This window comes from Montipora capricornis, chromosome 9 (genome assembly GCF_036669925.1).
Source record: "Montipora capricornis isolate CH-2021 chromosome 9, ASM3666992v2, whole genome shotgun sequence".
Lineage (NCBI taxonomy): Eukaryota > Metazoa > Cnidaria > Anthozoa > Scleractinia > Acroporidae > Montipora > Montipora capricornis.
The window spans coordinates 30,940,375-30,947,874 of NC_090891.1; the positions used below are offsets into that span (position 1 = coordinate 30,940,375).

At 39.4% G+C, this 7,500-nt stretch overlaps 1 long non-coding RNA gene across 2 annotated transcripts in view; it reads left to right on the plus strand.

Moving 5' to 3' along the window:
• The window catches only part of LOC138014947 (uncharacterized), a 15,684-nt gene extending 8,752 nt beyond the window's left edge, over positions 1-6,932 (plus strand). For both annotated transcript variants that reach the window (XR_011125451.1, XR_011125452.1), the window contains one exon: positions 4,305-6,932. This is a non-coding gene — a long non-coding RNA (uncharacterized lncRNA). The remainder of the gene's footprint in view (positions 1-4,304) is intronic.
• The last annotated feature ends 568 nt before the right edge of the window (positions 6,933-7,500 follow it).

Genomic DNA, 7,500 nt, shown 5'->3' on the forward strand with positions numbered 1-7,500 from the left:
TCATTTTAAAAGTTCCTTACTTTTAATTTCAAACGTCTGTTTTTGTAATCAAGCCTGGTATCCCTTACGGAACTAAACACAGTATTCAAGGCGGTTTTGTTTTCAAGGTTCTAAATGAGTTTTCCTTCTGTTTCTAAGTTGAAAAAAAATTCATTTTGTCAACTGAATACCCTGCATTACGGATATTGTGGTTCATATAAAGAGGAAACACGAAAGGAGCTCTGCGAGTTGGCTGTGAATTCAAACTCATACTTTTAATGTCAAAGAGCACCACAACTGCGGAATAGAACACAAAACAGCGAAAAGAGGTTTTTTTTTTCAACTAAACCGAATACATATAAAAGAAAAAAATAAATAAAAGTTACACCTCTTTCCTCCTTTAATAAGTTGGGAATGGAGAAGCCACGGCTACGAACACTGTCAGTGGAAGCTTTTAATTTAACAACAAGACTATGTATGATCTTCAGACCGATATTGCAATGATCGTAAACAGATTTTTTATCAAGCAGCTACGGCCATTATTCACAATTAGTTGTCAGCAAACATTAGATGATACTTACATTTTGCAAATTTGTGTAAATAACAGTTTGGAATAATGTGTATAGCACTTTGCTTGCGTTTCATCGATGTCCATCTAAAAGAGCTGCATGTTTATAAACATCCACAGTCTAAATCGAACTGTGGTTCAAAATTGGTGGTCTCTGCTTATTTAATTCGCTTATGCGATTTCCGGTGTTATTACACCCAAAAAAATAAGCATTGCTTGTCGTACTTTACCTGTAGACTCCCCGCAACACAGGAAGAGGTGTCACATCCACGACTCAGGAGTGGAAGATCTACCGTTTGCTTATTCGACTCCAGCTTCAATCGAATGTGGATAATCGATCTGCTAATCAAGCGTTATAATCTCGGCAAATTACCAACGTTATTCAGTTCGGCCAATTCAAATAAAGATACTGAAAATTGAAACATACGCTCGGTAACAAAACGTATTTTGGATCACAAATACCACTCGCTAAGAGAAATTTTCTTCTGAAGATTTACCTTGCTTTTCAGTCAAATTTGCTCGTAAAAGAAAGCTTAGTAAATTGGTAAGTTCCCGATTAAATAAAACTTTAGTTTTTTTCAATCAACTTTGCAGGGTCACGTATTGCACATGGTATATGGGCGGCAAAACTTTGTGTTCAAATGAAGCATTCGACCATGTCCGGCCTAGTTACACTCGCCGCTGATTCATCTCGGTCTTATTTTGTAAATCGAAATTTAATTCGAGTTCGACGTTGAAGTAACATTAAAATAATATAAAAATACTGAACCACGAAACTTCTCAGTTGGAAATGTGTTTTCCATATGGAAACATGTGGAACAGGATAGAACGGCCGGTCAGTCACGGCTGCTCGTATGAACCGGGCGACAGATAAGGTTAACGCTATATCACTTACAAGAATTCTATGGAGAATTTGGCTGACAAGCATTGGAATACTTACCGTTTCTGTATCTTGCGAGCAACGAGGAGCTTTTCAAGGGCCTTTAATATTCTGAGAGATCTTTCCGTGCGCTTTTACGAACTGCCTGAACTGATACATAATCACAATGTTTAAGTGTTGTATAGGAATCTTACGAAAAGTATTGTTTTTGAAATTAAATATGAACAAAAGTATGTTTTGCAAGGCTGATTGCTAAGTAATTATACATTTGTAAGGTTCAATCTATAAATGGTATTTCTTTGTTTCAATGTCAAATCAAATCTGACAGTTATGGGGCATCTTTGTTTTTATTGCCACGTATACTCGGATTGTAAAATCTTGATTGTTGAATCGGCCTTATTTTATCATGGTGTGGCATGCCGATATCAAGAATTTTGAAAGCTCAAGTTAATCTCGCTGATTTGTATTTTCGTCGGGAATTTCATGGGCCACCTCATCGTTGTTTTGACAATGCAGTTTACAAGTCAAAACTGGGCAGTTTTTAACACACGCTGGCTCAAAACTTGCAAAAAAGTTTGGAGAATTTTTATATGTTTTAATCCCTCTTTGTTATTGCCATGTATTTTAGCAGCATGAACAAACTTGGTTTCATTACAGCAAATATAGTAATTTGTGTCTTCAACAACGAAGCCTCACTTTCACATTGCTCTTGACCTCAACTTATATCTGTTACACGCAGGTTGAATTTGTTGTCCAGTTCTCTACTCTTCTCCGAGATATTTTTTCTCCGCGTGTTCCAGTTTATTCTTCTCCTCAAATGTCACATTCGAGATGATTTGTTTTCGTTCTAAAGTTCTTGTAAAGCGCATTTGATTATAATTCCATGAAAAGAGTCTTAATTCTTAAATCTTCCTAACTTAAACAATCTAATCCTGACAAAACAAAATTTCAAACGGCTGAGATTTTCAGTGTTTGCAACATTTCCGACATGTCTTTTTCGTGTTGTAATGCTCATAAATTCCTAAATAACATGACATTTTTTCTTTTCAAGTTATGAAGGGTGTTGTGACCGGTCATTAACTCTTAATTTTGGCGGAACTTAAAACTCAATTTTCTTGTAACCGCAAAAATTTCTAAAACTAAAGCCTTTGGAAAAAATAAACTAGAAAGGTCCAACACTGGATTTTTATCTAAGTAGGCAAGACTAACGGTAAATCATCCTCAATTTCTTGAAAAGATTGCGAGAAATTTTAATACTGCTTTTGATGCATTCTTTCAATGAATTCGCGATTAGGAAAACCCTACGAAAGTTTATACAGGAGATTACGTCCAGCGTAAAATAAGGAGGGATTATCGTTTAACAAGTCATTTCCTGAAAATCTGTAGGATTAGTGAAACAATCACATCCCTTAATTTAGCTGGGTAGAAATAAAATTAATCATAGCGCAAACAACACATTTAAGGTGTACCGGAAGTACCGAAGAGAAGCCGTCATTTTTTTGTGTTAATTAACGTACCCACTATATAGCTCCAGAACTTTGACGACAGTTGTCGTCGCGTGGTCAGAATGAAATTGTAATGCAAATGTGTTCTACATCCTGCATTTTTTTGGCCGGTCAACAATGGCCTTTTACAAGGACGAAATTTGACAGCTTCCAGAAGAAGCAGGAAATGGAAAAGTTTTTTTTCCAAATGTGCCAAAATGCAACTGATGGGTGCTTGACGCAATTGCTAATGCAGCCAACTTAGTCATTTTTTGGATAAAAATTTGCTTTTATCAACGGAGTTGATAATATAAATTGACCACCGTACAGGAATTCTAAAAGCTGACGTTTGGAGCGTTAGCCCTTCGTCAGAGCGAATCGATTCGCTCTGACGAAGGGCTTTTTGTGCACTACTTCCCCACCAACGCAGCACCACAGTTTCTTTACAAACTACCCCCTTTATTCATCTTTTAGATAAGTCTGCCTCCTTCGTTAATCGTTGCGCGCGGAAGAAAGAGGCCTGATTCCTTCTCATTTCTTAGAGTAAAATTCAATCGAATGTCGTAAAACCAAAACCAAAACCAAAACCAAAGTAATTACTTTGGCCAATCGAAAAAGGGCGAAGGCAATCCAGTAAACCAATCAAAACTCGAAGTAATTTAATACACGTAGCCGACACAAAGCGCGGGAAAATGTGCACGTGCAAGCCACGATTGGTTTTAGTTTCACCTCTGATTGGTTGAAAAAGTGGTCCGAGAACTTTGAACCAATCAATGAGTGAAGTAATGCAAAAAAAAAAAAAACGTAATTCGCTAATTACTTTCGACACTCAACCGCTCTCCGTATTCCGTTTCCTACCCAGAATTGCAACTGTGCTCAGTCAAATCACCATGGAGACGTGATCCTCTCACTTAACTGGACAAATTTAGAAGGCTCCAACTGGATTCGAACCCATGACCTTTGCGAGGCATTGCGGTCCAGTGGTCGTTTAGGGCGCTTGTCTTGAGTTCCAAAGTTTCCCAGTTCAAGACTCGTTCAGACCGCTTTGTTCCTGGTAGTCCATGGTTCAACTTCTCGGCCGCTCTTGAACTGTAGCCAACTGGCTTGCCTCCGTCCAGTTGGGGTTCTTAACAGTTGTAGTTGTTGATGTGTTCCGTCGATTGTATTTCATTGGCCCTGAAAAGTCCCTATGGGGAGTGAATTGTATTGTGTGCTGGTGCATTGCTCTACCAACTGAGCTATGAAGCCACACAGTTGGGAGCAGCAGATCAATTTGTTGGGCTCCGTTAGAAGCCACCTGAATTGTTTTTCTGGTGCTATAAGAGACAATTTCTTTAATTTTAAGTTGCCCAGATAAGAACTACGCTCACTGATTTCTCTCTTTCGTCTATAGCCCGCACTTCAAAGATATGTGTAAATTTCTTGCTTCACTTTACGTACCAAGCGACACGAAAACTGAATCGTCTAGCAATACACCTAATAAAACATCACACCTACTTATTGGAGGATGTGTCACCGAGTGGATTTGAAATCATGCAGGGAAGCGCGGAGAGGGAAGAACAGTGGGAGTTGTTGCGTCCATTTGCACGGGCCACGTTTGATAAAACCCAGTTTTAGTATGGCATCTTATGATCCAACCACCATATGCATGGATTTGGTGGACTGCCGTGCGACACTGACATGGCACCCAAGAATTCACTGAGAGACCGAATAACCTCTCCAGCCTCTTCTGTAGCAAAATTTCAGAGCTGCAAGACTAAGCAACAAACCCTTCAGAGTCGATTCAGAGGTGGCGGAAAAGAAAACTTGAAAACGTTCGTCGATTAAATTTACTGAAGTCACGGAATTCCTCAACCTTAAAATACCTGGCAGTGTCGAAAACGCCGGTGCTCTTCTAGCTAACAGCAAAGAAATGAAATTTCACATTTTATACCTTGCATGAGAGATCAGGCAAATAACAATATATTGCCCGTAATGAAACATGGCCCCTTACGAACCAAACAGCTTAATTAAGTAGCTGTTAATAAAAAGACAGAAATAAACATTTAAAGGGAGTTACGAAGACTTACATGAAGGGATAGAATGGAAAGAAAATCCCCTGCTGATTGCTATATTGAAATAATCGTCACGAAACTGAAGCACTCGTATTATAAATTTGCATTCCATGCACTTAACGGGGACGTGTCAGAGGGATTTAACAAAAAAACACTGACGAAGGGCCAGTTACCTCCTCACGAACTCTTTGCTCGAAAGAGTTTTCAGCTGAGCGCGCGTGTATAATCGCATCAGCTGGTGACCGGAAATAAATATGAGACCCAAAAAATCGATAAACCGGAAATAAATTATTTTAGATGTGGTGAGCCGTATCACTAAAGTTAGTTTAGTGAGCTACACTGATTTTTTTGTATACACGCAAGCTTTGTGTCGTCGTAGTGTTAACGAAAATTAAAAAAAAAGAGCTAGTGGACTTTTTTAATATTTTCCAAAGGCATCCTCAAGTTCTACTTTGAGTGGTTTGCGAAGGGCTATGGAAAAAAAAAAAGGTCACCGTATTAGTTTCCAAGATATTTTCCGAAAACCAAGTTGAACACCGCTATTTAGTTACCATGGCAACAATTCTTCTGTAACTAAGTGGTTCTTCCCTTAAGGCCCAGCCCGCGTAGCAAGCGTTCCTGTTCCAATTCCGTAAACTGGCCGCGCCCTAACATTCGCGCGGCCAGTTTGAAGAAAATTGTTTGGAAGCTCTTCTTTCGAACAGGAACGCTTACTACGCAGGCTACTTAAGGCCTAACTTCTGCATCTCATTTTTCCGAGCGACTCAAGTCATAATCATCAGTGACAAATACCATTAATAGAGAAAGGTTCGCATGCGTTCGGGGTCTTCAGGAGATGAATGGTTTTGCATTGATTTTCTACCCACCCAATGCCAAAAGGAAGGAAAGCACCAATTGCTCCGCTAATTTTGTTACCATTAAATATGCACCTCTGCAGAATTTAAAATCCTTATTTGTATTATTCCTGGCCTGTACCTCAGTTTAATTCAACCTAAGGCTTCAAGAAACAAATGTATCTATCATGTGTCCCCAATTTTAAACCACAGCATCGACCAGTCACTACATGGTTCACTATCCAGCGTCGACAAAACCAGGAGCACGGACCGGAGCACGGACCGGAGCACGAACCCGGGATCACGGATCGGATGGCGAATCGGATCACGGATCATAGAAAAATAATCAAGTCGTTTATACAATGACGAATAAAAAATAAATTATGTTGAATGAAAATTGAGAAATGTTGCGTGACAAAACCGAAAAGTAAAGTCTGCATGACGTAATGGGGCGCAGGCCAGGGCAGGCCCCGCTGTAGCCTCCCATGCAGACACTCCTTGGGCTTCGATTCGTCACGCGTTCCTGCCCCACGAGCGTCGCTTGTGGGGAGGAACGCGTGACGAAGCCCTGAGAGTGTGTCGTGGAGCGGGACAAATAATGCACTTCCTTCGGGATACAGGAAAATTAATAAAACATTGCAGATTTGTGACTATAATAAAAAAAGAAATAAAATAATTACCCGGATTTATACCGTGCTACCACGGAAAAACGTTGGAAACACGTCATCAAATATGCATGCTACAAGTTCTAACATTGGTGATCCAACAATTGAGTGTTTTAGAACAATGTTTGAAAGTGACAGTCAAATAAGGTATTCGTGGAAGTTTCTTTGATTAGTTATCATCTCACGTGATACTTTTCATTTATTCAATGTTATTTAGCACACACGAGAAAAGGGGCGAAAATCGAGGAGGTGGACTAGGAGGTAAACTAGAAAGGGATAACCTCTTGGGGTGCAGGGATGGCGCAGTGGTGAGAGCACTCGCCTCCCACCAATATGGCCCGGGTTTGATTCCCAGACTCGGCGTCATATGTGGGTTGAGTTTGTTGGTTCTCTACTCTGCACCGAGAGGTTTTTCTCCGGGTAATCTGGTTTTCCCCTCTCCTCAAAAACCAACATTTGATTTCATTTCATTTGCGTTAACTTGTTAATTTCAATTTACAGTGTCCCCGATTAGTGCTGTACAGCGCTAGAAGATTAGACACTTAAATAAAGTTCCTTTCCTTTCCTTTCCACTTCCTTTCACAAAATTTTCATAGAATTTTTGTTGTTGTTAATGAACTATTTGTTTGTTTTTCTTTGTTTCACGCTGTGAATAAACCATTATTATTATTATTATTATTATTATTATTATTATTAATGTTTTATATATGACTTTTGAAGTGCATGTGCACGTGTGTGAGTCATGTAGTAAAAAAGTAAAGTAAAGTAAAGTAACCATATTTAACGTCGATAACTCGTAACAATAATTCAACTGACAAACCTGAGGTCGACGGTGCGCTTATTTTACTTCCCCCTCTCCATCAGTGCTCCGTCTTATGGGTATTTAAAGCTACTTAAGCTACAATAAAAGGAAAGAAGTCAAAACAAGGATGCGAGATCCGGAAATCGAATTCAGGACCTCTTCCATCGAGGGCGCGCACTAAGGCCCGTTTTAAACGTCGCATTTTACATGTTCTGAATCTAATGCAAATGAGAAA